Source organism: Amblyraja radiata, chromosome 7, assembly GCF_010909765.2.
Source record: "Amblyraja radiata isolate CabotCenter1 chromosome 7, sAmbRad1.1.pri, whole genome shotgun sequence".
Lineage (NCBI taxonomy): Eukaryota > Metazoa > Chordata > Chondrichthyes > Rajiformes > Rajidae > Amblyraja > Amblyraja radiata.
This window is the reverse complement of record NC_045962.1, coordinates 13588767-13602078: the sequence shown is the minus strand read 5'-3', so window position 1 is coordinate 13602078 and position 13312 is coordinate 13588767. Positions and strand designations below refer to the sequence as shown.

The window sequence follows — 13312 nt, the reverse complement described above, 5'->3', positions numbered from 1 at the left end:
GGTTCACATGAAAAGCCAATAATGCGGATGTCCTTTCCAAGGTTATACTTTTTTTTCAGGAAGTTTTAATTGCAGTTGTAAACCATTCATCTAAATGCCATTTAACTGGGCCGGCCAGTTAACTAAACCAGCTAGACTTCTCAGCATGTCCTGTGTGTATAATTACTCCCTTTGTACTGTATATCTAATTTTGTGCTGAATGAATGTCATTTAATGCAGTCTGATAACTCCGGAGGTAATGGGCAATTAGTCTTATTAATTACCCATTTATCTTACCTGGAGTGTTTCTGAAATGTTTAGATATGGAGAGGTCGATCTTGAAGGAACTGGATCAGTGTCTGAAGGGGCACAATAGGAAGCCATGAAGAAAGCAAAGATTGGCCAGTGTTAACTGGGTAGCTATTAACAGCTGGGGCTCACTAACATTTCTTTAAAGATGCAGTTAGACAAGACATTGGTGAGGCCACATTTAGCGTATTGTGTTCACCCTGTTTCAGAAAAGATATTGGTAAACTGGAAAGTGTGCAGAGAAGATTTGTGAGGATGTTGCCAGGACTTGAGAGCCTGAGCTGTTTTTTTTAATTTATTTTTTTTAACTATTTCAAGCAACATCTTTATTTAAGATTTATCAATATAAATGGTACAAATGTACTGATGCTGCACCAAAAGGACTGTTACCCACTTAGTTCCTGCAGCTTACATCGTCAACTCCATAATAGCATTTACAATATCATTGTTGTTATTTTTCAATGCGCGGACAGCCTTAGCTCAGGACACGTTGGCTTGCGACATGACCAGCTCTATGTCCTTGACCTCTACACCGGTTTCATCAACCTCTTCCTCTTCGCTCTCCTCCTGTACAGTTGGTCTGTGTGTTTTCTTGGATATTGGCAACAGATTCTCCCTGTACCTTGAATTTCTCTGCAGCGGCAAGCTGTGCTTGCTGAGATAGATCCTCAATCTTAGCTTCACCAAAAACAATATAGGTATCGGATGCAGGACTCTTGTAGACATCTGGCTTTGTGATGACAAACAGTATGTTTTTCGATTTTCTTATCGTGACTCTCGTTACCCCAGTAACCTGACGGAGACCCAATTTTGACATTGCTTTTCGTGCCTTCTTTTCACTTCTGCTCTGTTTTGCTTTGCTAACTGGCTCTTCAACGATTTCGGCTGCAGCTGCAAGCTGGGCTTGCTGTGTTGCTGACTGCGTTGCATCCTGTTCTTCCAGTTCTGGTACCGACTCATCACTGTCCGATTCTGTCCCAGACCCTGTTTCAGCTTGCGGCTGCTGCATTTCTTGCTCTGTGGCAGGAACGGTTTATGTGGCTTCACCAGGCATTTTGCCTCAGTTACTCAAAACCCAAGATGGCTGGAAAGGAGCCTGAGCTGTTGGGAGAGGTTGTGCAGGCTAGAATTGTATTCCTTGGAGTGCAGCGGGGTGAACGGTGATCTTATAGTGGTGTACAAAATCATGAGAGGAATAGATCGGGCCTTTTGCCCAGAGTAGGGGAATCGAGAACCAGAGGACACATGTTTAAGGGAAGTGGGGAAAAGGAACATAAGGGGTAACGTTTTTGCACAAAGGGTGATGGGTGTATGGAACGAGCTGTCGTAGGAGGTAGTTGAGCTAAGAAACATTTAGACAGGTACATGGATAGGATAGAGACTGATTTCGGGAGCTCCAAGCCGCAGGAGCTTTGACCGCCCTGACGCGGGGGCTTCGATTGCCCCGACTGCCCCGACTGCAGGAGAATAAAGAGGAAAGAAGATTAGACTGTATTGCCTTCCATCACAGTGAGGAATGTGGTGAATCCGCTGTGGTGGATGTTTATGTTAACTTTGATGTAGATGTGTGTCTTGTTGCTTTTTTTTAATATGCTGTATGGTAATTTGAATATCACTGTACCATAATTGGCACACGTGACAATAAAAGACCTTTGATCTCACACAGACCATCTGCCATTGTTCCATCCAAAATATAAATGAATGTTCTCTGAACAAATGCATTGACAAAATCAGAGATGCCAAGTAGGTTATTTCTAGTCCCCACATGTAGTTGTGCATTACACTTAACCAGTGTTTCACCACTTGCACTCACCAAGTTTGCAGCTATGACCTGGTTGACCGAGAGATTGCAGGAAACTATATGACTTTCCACCATTTATCAATAAATAATGATGTATTCAAGAGAGTTAGATATATATGTCTTAGGGCTAATGGAGTAAAGGGGTATGGGGAGGAAGCAGGGACAGGGTTACTGATTTTGGATGATCAGCCATGATCATATTGAATGGTGGTGCTGGCTCGAAGCACCAAATGGCCTACAGCTACACCTATTTTCTATGTTCCTATGTTTCTCTAAGCCCACATCCCCGCACATTGTGCAGTTAACATGAATCTATTGTGGATGAGGAGAGGATGTCAAACTGGCTGGGATGTTTTGCAAATGTTACGCCCTGCAGAAGACAATTCAAATAAAATTATCCTCCCCTTCCTTAGCCCTCGAGCTGTCTCCTCCCATCCCACAGCCCTTGGGCTCCTCCTCCTCCTTATTCCTTCCTTCTCCCCGCCACCCCCTATCAGTCTGAAGAAGGGTTTCGGCCCGAAACGTTACCTATTTCCTTCGCTCCATAGATGCTGCTGCACCCGCTGAGTTTCTCCAGCATTTTTGTGTACCTTCAAATAAAATTAATTTGCTGTAAGTTGCTTTGGGACTTCCTGAGGTTGTGAAAGATGCAAGAAATTTGTAACCATGGGTAGGGAATGGGAAGAATGGCCAGGACTTGGGGTAAGGGTCAGAAGCTTAGCAGCTGGTGCTCAAGAGAGAGTTTTCCTTGGTCTTCCTCTTTACTTCCAGGTTTGTGGCGATGCCCTGGTGGCCACAATGTGCAGGTTCAACGTCAATAAGGCGGGAAAAATCCATAGTTGGAGTAACTCAGCGGGTGAGTGTAATGTTGGTGATCTTGAAGGTGACAAGTTAGGAAAAGATGTCTACTTCCAGAGAACAAGGACACACAGAGAATGCAGAAACTGTTCCACACCAGCAGCCACCACCAGAAAGCTTGGATTTTGTTTTCATGAATAAGCTTTCCGATACATTCCTGGCACAGTTTCATCCTTGTCAATATAACACCACCCTGATTTATACAAGGACACAAGTCTGAGTATCCCAATTAAAAAAGAGAAGCCTCTTGCTGCATGTTAATGACACCCTCCAGTACGATGTGCATAATATATGTGCGCCTATGTTAGGCTTCAGTAAGTCAAATAATTTATGACACGCAATTTGAACCTTCATATAAACTAAAACAGGAACAATCTTCTTCACGTGCCCTATTTGTCTTGTAAAGCAACATTTAAAAAAAATCATGGCTAACGTTTTAATGAAAGAATCCCTTTGGCATTATTTTAAAAGAATGGCACCGCTTATTTCTCCTTGTCTCAGTGGGAATGTTCCTGAAAGATCACGATGAATTTTAAATACTCATTTGAGGAAAGAAGGCAATTTTACAAATTGTAAAGAACATGACTGCTGTCCATTAAACGTCGTCCGACAGCACAGACTCTTCTTATACTGTGCACTTAATCAAATTATCTTCTGCCATCAAACAAATTGTTTTTGATCGCTGCCAAGCAAATGAAGGATTGCAGTCACCAATTAATTAGTTATCGGGCAGTAATCTAATTCAGAAGTGCAGCTGAGACTTGCCAACATGAATAGTTAACATTCAGCAGTTTACCTCGAGGGGAGCAGCCTTAAATTCACAGAGAGCTTCCTTCCTTCTAGATTTTAGAATTCAGTTTTGTTCTTTCACTGTTGCAATACGATACAATAGGATACGATACGATAGAATTTCATTTAATCCCAGGAGGGAAATTGATCTACCAACAGTCCTAAAAACAAAATAGTCAAAACACAAAATACATGAAACATGAAATCAAAGTGACGAGTGGAAAGGATTGGGGATGTACAAAGATTGAAGGGACTGTCCCAGAATGTTCATAATGGGTCCGTAGGAGTCCGTAGATATATCGTAAACCAGCCGTAGGTACTCGGGGCATCCTCCCGACTATTATTTTACTCGTGGACATTTTCTATCAGGCTGGAACAAACATCCCGACTTACCTGATGCCCCGAGTACCTACGGCTGGCCTAACGAGCCGCTACGATATATCTACAGACTCCCATGGCCTCCTACGGACCCGTTACGAACATTCTGCGAGTTTGAATCAAGGGGAAAACCCGGGAGAATTAATGAATAACTCTGGAGAATTTGTGAATTACCTCATAAAGTGGCATTTTGTGTCTATCTTCTATGACCATTGGGCAATCTAGGGGCATGAGAGCCGAGGGAGATCCCTTGAAATGTGGTCACTACTCACACAGCGAACATGGCTGTCAATTTGTGCAAAGCGAGCTCTCAGGAGTAGGGTCAAATAATCTGCGTTCTTTGGTGATATTGATGGAGGAGCCAATTGTCCAAGACCTTCGTCTCTTCAATCACTTCCGTTTTCCACTCCCTCATCTTTACTATATTTGAACCAGATGGAAGAAGGGTCTCGACCCGAAACGTCACCCAAGAAGAAAGCAAATGGCATGTTGGCCTTCATAACAAGAGGATTTGAGCATAGGAGCAGGGAGTTCCTACTGCAATTATACAGGGCCCTGGCGAGACCACACCTGGAGTATTGTATGCAGTTTTGGTCTTATAATTTGAAGAACGACATTCTTGCTATTGAGGGAGTGCAGCGTAGGTTTACCAGGTTAATTCCCGGATGGCGGGCCTGACATATGATGAAAGAATGGATCACTGGAATTTAGAAGGACGAGAGGGTATCTTATAGAAACATATAACATTCTTAAGGGATTGGACAGGCCAGATGCAGGAATAATGTTCCCGATGATGAGGGAGTCCAGAACCAGGGGTCACAGTTTAAGAATAAGGGGTTGGACATTTAGGACAGAGCTGAGGAAAAAAACCTTTTCACCCAGAGAGTTGTGAATCTGTGGAATTCTCTGCCACAGAAGGCAGTGGAGACCAATTCACTGGATGTATTCAAGAGAGAGTTAGTTAACGGAATCAAGGTATGCGGGAAGAAAGTGGCAACAGGGTGATCATTCTGGATGATCAGCCATGATCATATTGAATGGCGGTGCTGGCTCGAAGGGCCGAATGGCCTACTCCTGCGGACAGACGCAGTTTCCCAGCACATTGCCGGGTGGTTGAATGGGGAGTGGAAGCAGCCGATGTCGTTCCCAACCGCCGGCCCATGCATACTGAGTGCAATTACAGCAGCCTGATTGACTCTCTGCCTGTAATCAGCCAGCTCATTCCGAGACTTGAGTACCCCCGTGTCGAGCAGGCCCTTGGAAAAAGCTCATGCAGTGTCATCGTGAATTGCTGACCTGAAGCTGCATTAGATTAATGACAAAGTTCCTCGACGAACGCAATATACCAAAATGCTGCCACTAATCCATTTGCCTATTATCTTTATGCAGAGTAAAACTTATTTAGCTCTTTAGTGTTGGACCGTAAAAGGGCCCGGAAGTTAATCTATGTAGAAAAATATATGTAGCTTGGATTCTTAAATAATCATCTCCAATTTCAACCAGGACACTCAATAATATCTCATCTCTGTATCGCAAAGAGGAGAAATCGGCTGGGTGTTAGTAAGCCGATTCACACTGCAGTGAACTAGTAAGCATGGATTGGGCTCTGGGCCATTATTCTTAACAACCCAAATCATTTCCTCCTTTGATTACAAGTGAAGTGCTTTTAATAGCCTGTTCTCACAGCTATACCTAAGGGTTTTATATCAGTGCAGAGGAATGCAACAGCTAATTCTTTCTGATTCTCACCAGCCTCACCCCTCAAACAGAGCTGAGGTCAGTGTGAGATGTCGAGCTCTGGGTGGGAGCAAAGCCCATGGGCAATTGGTTAATTCAGCGCAAAGATCCCAAGTAACTTGTAACTTCCTGATCTTCGAGACAAGGTACCACAGATCCAAGAATGAGATTCAAGAGACTGATGCCCCTGTCCCACTTAGGAAACCTGAACGGAAACCTCTGGAGACTTTGCACCCCACCCAAGGTTCCCGGTGGTTCCCAGAGGTTTTTGTCAGTCTCCCTACCTGCTTCCACTACCTGCAACCTCCGGCAACCACCTGCAACCTCCAGGAACCGCACGGAAACCTTGGGTGGGGCGCAAAGTCTCCAAAGGTTTCCGTTCAGGTTTCCTAAGTGGGACAGGGGCATGAGGTGCTTGAATCTTGAGGGGAAAAAAAATACTGAACAAATTCAGCAGGCCAGGCAGCCTCTGTGGAAGGAAATGGGAAGATGGCCATTTGGGTCAGGATCCTTCTTTAGACTCTGGCTTTGTTAAATTCCAAAGGGAGGCACGGTGGTGCAGTGGTAGAGTTGCTGCCTTACAGCGCGAGAGACCCGGGTTCGATCCTGGACACAGGTGCTGTCGGTACAGGGGGTTGTATGTTCCACCTGTTCTACCGTGGGTTTTTCCCGGGTGCTCCAGTTTCCTCCTGCGCACCAAAGATATACAGGTTTGCAGCTCCGATAAAATTGTAAATTGTCCCTAGTGTGTGTAGGATAGGGTTAGTGTCAGGAGTCGCTGGTCGATGTGGCATAGGTGAGCCAAGGGACCTGTTTCCACGCTGTATCTCTAAACTAATCTAAACTCCAACCCAAACCGTCCATCTGTACATTTCCTGCCATAGATACTCCCTGACCCTCTGAGTTTCTCCAGCAGTTTTTTTTTACCACAGTTTCATGTTGTGATTACCTATGGAGCAATCAGGGAAAGTAAAGGAAATAAGAAACAAATATTGGACGTTAGTTCAGGTACATGAGGACGTAATTCTTCAGAGAGGTTCTGGATTCAAGTGCTACTCCAAAGTAACAGTAAGGCTGGGATTCCATTGTAGTACTGAGGGAGTGTTGCTATGTCAGAGGTGCTGATTTTCAGATGAGAGATTAAGCAGAAATTGTTTTCTAAATTGGATTTAAAAGATTCCACGATACTATCACAAGACATGCTGTTTTCCTCCAAGGATATTCTGGGAGAAATTCCAGGATGTGGGGTAAATAGCTACGTGGGAAGTCAGAGGAGACTAAGATAGGGGAGAGAACCTCCACAAGACCGCAGAAAATGTGGACCTCTTCCCTTTTGTCACTACACACACTAAGATGCAGGAAGATTGTTCCCGATGTTGGGGAAGTCCAGAACAAGGGGTCACAGTTTCAGGATAAGGGGGAAATCTTTTAGGATCGAGATGAGGAAAACATTTTTCACACAGAGAGTGGTGAATCTCTGGAATTCTCTGCCACAGAAGGTAGTTGAGGCCAGTTCATTGGCTATATTTAAGAGGGAGTTAGATGTGGCTAAAGGGATCAGGGGGTATGGAGAGAAGGCAGGTACAGGATACTGAGTTGGATGATCAGCCATGATCATATTGAATGGCGGTGCAGGCTCGAAGGGCCGAATGGCCTACTCCTGCACCTATTTTCTATGTTCTATGTTCTATGTCCTCAATGTTGGGACTCCCCGTGGTGAGCCCTGTCAACTGACATCAGTCAAGCGAATAGCAATAAACAGAGACAGCAGCAGTGCTGGAACTTGGCATCTGTAACGCCAGATTTTTATATCATTCAAGAGATTACTCCCTCCAGCCGCTAAATGGACTGCATGGTTAAGGGGAATGTCTTTATACGTATGCGAGCTCACCATCAGAGACCTTCAGGGCTTGTTCACAGATAAATCTTCCAAAACACAGTCTTTTGATTAATAAATTCTTTATTGTTGATGAAAAACAATAGGGCATCCAAACGTCTTCCGACTTGCTACTATAATCTTCGTCGAACTCCAGCTTATCGCTTTAAACGTTAGAAAACTCCTCGTGTCTCCGTTACACTTCACATGGTCAAAGGGTAAACCTTCTCCATGCTGGTCTGAAACTAAAATAAAAACTGCGCTAGAAACTTACTCGAAACACGTCCATAAATACGTCATAAATCCCACCCACAATATAACGGGCAGTCTAAAATTTAAAGACACATGCCATAATTAATGACACACAAAACAAGCCAAATGGCCACTACAGCGCCAACCCGAAGCATGCGCCCTTTTTAGGGCGGGCACCTACGGATGTCGAACCAGATGGCATCACCCTGCTGCAGACGTCTGCTGCCTCCAACGCAAGAAGAAGAAGACTACTCAATGAATGTAGTCATCAGTGATTAAATTCATAATCACGTTTCGTGCACCATCAAGATCTCAAACTTTGTACAAAGCTCAAGGGCAGCAGTGATCACTGACCTCCTCTACTTCTCTTCCTGGACTGCCTGCAGCAGATGCCTCATTAGTAATATCAACCCAGTCTCTCTAAAAACTTCCACTCCACAGGCATGCTAGGGGAATCGCAGTCAATACCCTCTTCTGGACCAGTGTCCCTGCTTCTAATCAGTGGGCCCTGATGTACCTCTCCCGAAATAGAGGTGGCCAGATATTGTGGCCAGATATCACTACACTGAGTTATTATACTTCAGATAGCCCTTGCTTTCTCTCTCCATCCCCTTCCCCTTCTCTGTCATCCCACTGGTCTTAGGCTCCGACAACATTCTATCTTTGTCCCACCTCCTCCCCTGACATCAGTCAGAACAAGGATTTCGACCCGAAACGCCGCCCACTCCTTCTCTCCAGTGATGCTGCCTCACCCGCTGAGTTACTCCAGCATTTTGTGTCTATCGTTGATTTAAACCGGCATCCGCAGTTATTTCTTACTACACTGAATGATGTTCTCAAAGCCATCCCGAATATTGTAAGAGCCCCACTGACCTGAACAAGTACATGGATAGGAAAGGCTTGGAGCGATTTGGGCCAGGCCCAGGCAAGTGAGACAAGCCCGGTTAGGCAACGTGGCTAGCATGGGCGAGTTGGGCCAAAGTACCTGTTTCCCTGCTGTATAGTTATATGACTCTGTGACTTGTGGATATCCCTGGCCCATGACTAAGGAGCATTCAGAACGGGGCATTCAGAACATCATCCAGTAGAAGACAACGGACATGGTTAGTAAGTTTGCAGGTGACACTAAAATGGGTGATGTCATTAACAATGAAGAAGGTTATGAAGAATCACAGACAGATCTTGATTAGTTGGGTAAGTGCATATTCCTGTTAAGGTGGCATCACAAGTGGACAGGGAAATGTAGAAGACTTTTGAGTCTGAAGAAGGGTCTCGACCCTAAATGTCACCTATTCCTTTTCTCCAGAGATTCTGTCTGACTCACTGAATTACTCCAGCATTTTGTCTCTATCTTCAGTATTTTCACAAGGTATTTTAAGGGGATAAGTAATCCCAAGTTAATATATGCATCCAGTAATCACAATGTGGTCTCCTACACACTGGAGAAATTAAAAGCTGATTGGCTGAGTGGAACATGTTGATTCGATCTGTGCTTCCAGCCCCTTGCCCACATTAATTCTCCATCCCACTCCCACTATGAATTGTCTTAATTTGACCTTCTACTGCTCAAACATAGAGCAAAAACCACAAGAAACAGCACCTCAACTTTGATCTAGACATGGTAGACAAAAGTGCTGGAGAACTCAGCGGGTGCAGCAGCATCTATGGAGCGAAGGAAATAGGCATCGTTTCGGGCCGAAACCCTTCTTCTAGACATACTGACCGCTCTGATTTTTGTGTCTATTTGAAGTCTTTCGGCATGCTGGCCTTCATTAGTAAGACCATTGAGCATTACATTTGAGATGTTATATTGCAATTATACAACATATTGGTGAGGCCGCACATGGAGTACTGTGTTCAGTTTTGGTTACCCTGCTCTAGAATAGATGACATTAAGTTGGAACGTGGCCAGATAAGGTACACAATGATGTTACCAGGATTTAAAGGTTAGCTATAGGGAACGATTGGGCAGTCTAGGACTTTATTCCATGGAGTATAGGAAAATCATGTTAATCTTTAGAGGGGTACATAATCATGGTTAGGGTGAATGTATAAAATCTTTTGCTCAATGTTGGTGTGTCAAAAAACTGGAGAACATAGGTTTAAGGTGAGAGGGGAAAGATTTAATAGGAAATGGAAGGGCAACTATGCACTCAGCACATGGTACACTTCTGGAATGAGCTGCTAGAGAAAGTGGATGAGACAAGTGCCCAGATAGGAAAGGCTTCGAAGGATAAGGGTCAAATGTTTGCGAATGGGACTAGCTTACATGGCTGAAGAAGGGTCTCTACCCGAAACGTCACCTATTCCTTTTCTCCAGACTTGCTGTCTGACCCACTGAGTTACTCCAGCATTTTCGGTTTAAACCAGCATCTGCAGTTCCTTCCTACACATCTTTTGCATCTTATTACTTTTTGCTTTTTTTCCTCTCATGAAATTAGTTAAAACAAAACAAATAAATATTTTTATCTACTGGTCCATGCAGTGACACTCTTCGACATTTGCTATCTATCTTAGCTTACATCGGCTATCTTGGTTGTCACAGATGTATCCAAAGTGCCTTTTCTACAAGCTGTATGATTCTATGTCTCTATGACAATCTTGACTTGTCTTGTCAGGAGCATACAGATCCCCAGTGGTCCACACATCTCACATTTTTCTCCTCAACGACCTGAAACGTCACCCATTCCTTCTCTCCATAGATGCTACTTGTCCCTGCTGAGTTACTCCAACATTTTGTGTCTATCTTCGGTTTAAACCAGCATCTGCAGTTCCTTCCTATACTTCAAGGATGTTTCTTTGGCTGCAAAGAATTATAGGGCATTTGTAACCAAACATAAAAAGCTCTAAAGTACATACAGTAAATGTAAGTTGGTGCTTCTGAAGTGAAACTACATCTGCTCTGGGGGAATGCCAGAAAAGGCTTTCTGTTTGGTTTAAAATAAAACGATAGGCAGTTGAATGCTCCCTTTCTACATTCTGGGCCAGACGAAGTCTGTATTAAGAACATGAAAGAATGTAACAACAACATCCCAAATATGTTTCCTACTGTGTCGTGGTGGAAGTGAAATACCATTGGAAAAAAGAATTAACTAATTCATATTTTATTACCACCAGGAGATGGAAGAGTTGGCGTTGCTGATCTAATGCAACTAGGAGTCTGATGGAATTCCTTCAGCCAGTGTTTTGCAGATCAGAAAGAAAAAAAATCAAACTCCAATGACCTTCATATTTGAAATACAATTAGTTGAGATTCCATTTACCTGAGGATTGCATATGCTGGAAATGCAAGCAAAAATAATGTTTCAGATCTGAGTTTGAGACATTACAATCACAAACGTTCAAAATCACAAAAAGAAACAATGAATCATTGATCATAAGCAATACACAAAGTGCTGGAGTAAATCATTGGGTCAGGTGACATCAGTGGAGGGAATGAATGGGGCGATGTTTCGTGTCAGCTCCCTTCTTCAGAACTCAACAAATTATGGATTAGACTTTATTTTAATAATTAACAACCTATGTTATCTCATTATCATTTTAAGATACATAAAACCCTTGGATTAACAGTATTGTAAGCAGTTTTTAGTTATAGTATAATGGAGGCACAGCCATTACCCACCAGATCTCCTCCTCCATCTGACTCCATTTACCATTCATCTGTCTCTTAATGGTTCCCATTACCATCTTTCCCACTTATCAGATTTCAACTGGCATTCCTTGGGTCCTCTTTGGTGACCCTCGGACTATCCTTGATTGGACTATGCTGGCTTTACCTTGCACTAAACGTTATTCCCTTATCATGTATCTGTACACTGTAATTGGATTGATTGTAATCATGTATTGTCCTTCCGTTGTCTCGTTGGCACGCCACCTCGGTACACGTGACAATAAACTAAACTGAACTGCTTATCATCCTCCAAGATGTCTCCATCTTCACGCTCCCTTCCTCTCCACGCTTCCCTCCAGCGTTTATTTTTCCTTGTCCACTTTCAGATAACTCCCAACTCCACGACTCCCCCACAACGACCTGATTCCCACCATCTTTCACCTTCCTCAGTCTACCTATCGCCTACCATCTATCACCCTGTCTCACCTCCCACCCTCTCCTTTTTACACCGGCTATCTCCCCTCTTCACTCTCAGTCCTCATACAGGGTGTGCAACTGAAATGTCAGCAATTCCTCTCTCCCACAACATACATTGCTCAACCCACTTGAGGTCCTCCACCAGCTTGTTTTGCTTTAGATATAATTTTTTTTTTCTATTGCAACACTTGAATGAAAATGATCCGAGCCATTTATTTGTAATGTATTTTTACCTTCTTCATTCAATACATGAATTATATTATTATTACCATGGAGGGAAATATAACTATTTTTCCAAGGTTTGTTGGCTATTTCCTTGTTGGTTATCTATGTTATATATATCATCGCTTCAACCAAGGAGATGGCGGGAGTAGAGCAACATGATCTCCATTGCCTGGGCAAGTGTTGCTCTGCAGATGAGCAATGAGCTGTCTTTTCATGTGGTATTATCCCTCTTCATAGAGTTGCTTGCTTATATTCAAGCAGTTGCTTGCTTATATTCAAAGATCGCATTTAGACCCCAGCTGAGATTTGGAGCTCACTGTGTGTGTCAAATCGAGGGGAACAGCCAATTCACTCTGCAAGCAATGATCACATTTACACATCAACATTCTCACAACAAACTGATGTTTGTTTATTTGATCTTTCCCGAGCTCATGCCTGTTCCATTCCGTTCTGAGAACACGTGACTCCTGCGTATTGGTTTTCTGTCAAATACCAGATTAGTACATTATCTCAGTTTACAAACCGGCGGCTAAATTGCCTGTTTTCGTCTAGAGCGTTCAGAAACCAAAAAACTACCTTTAAAATAAAACAGATGGGAATATTTCCACAGCCACTGTCAAAGGCCAGAACCGTGGCTGACCCAGAATAAGCACAGTAACCAGGTTACAATGGTGTTTATGCAGAACAAACAGAATCAATCTGAAAATCAGCAGCTTTATGCTTTCGGCAAGTTAAAGTGCACCATTCTGTAGATACTTTGTCATCAAAACACATAAGTACAGATGAGAAGTTTGCAACATTTTACTTTGAGGACCGTGCATGGACAGATCATTAATTTACATTAATTTACATTTTCATTTCATCCACTCCAGATAAATTGTTGGTTTCTTTCTATCGGTCACCATTGGAGACCGTGGTGTTGGCATGCTTTTACAATATTTTTTTATTTTTTTATTTGCTTTTAATGTTCCTTCGTGTGTTTTGTGTGGGGGCTGGTGTGGGGGGGTGAGGGGGAAACCGT

General features: G+C 43.3%; 1 pseudogene; it reads right to left on the bottom strand.

Moving 5' to 3' along the window:
• Positions 1 to 586: 586 nt before the first annotated feature.
• LOC116975052 lies at positions 587 to 1357 on the bottom strand (annotated as a pseudogene).
• Positions 1358 to 13312: the final 11955 nt, after the last annotated feature.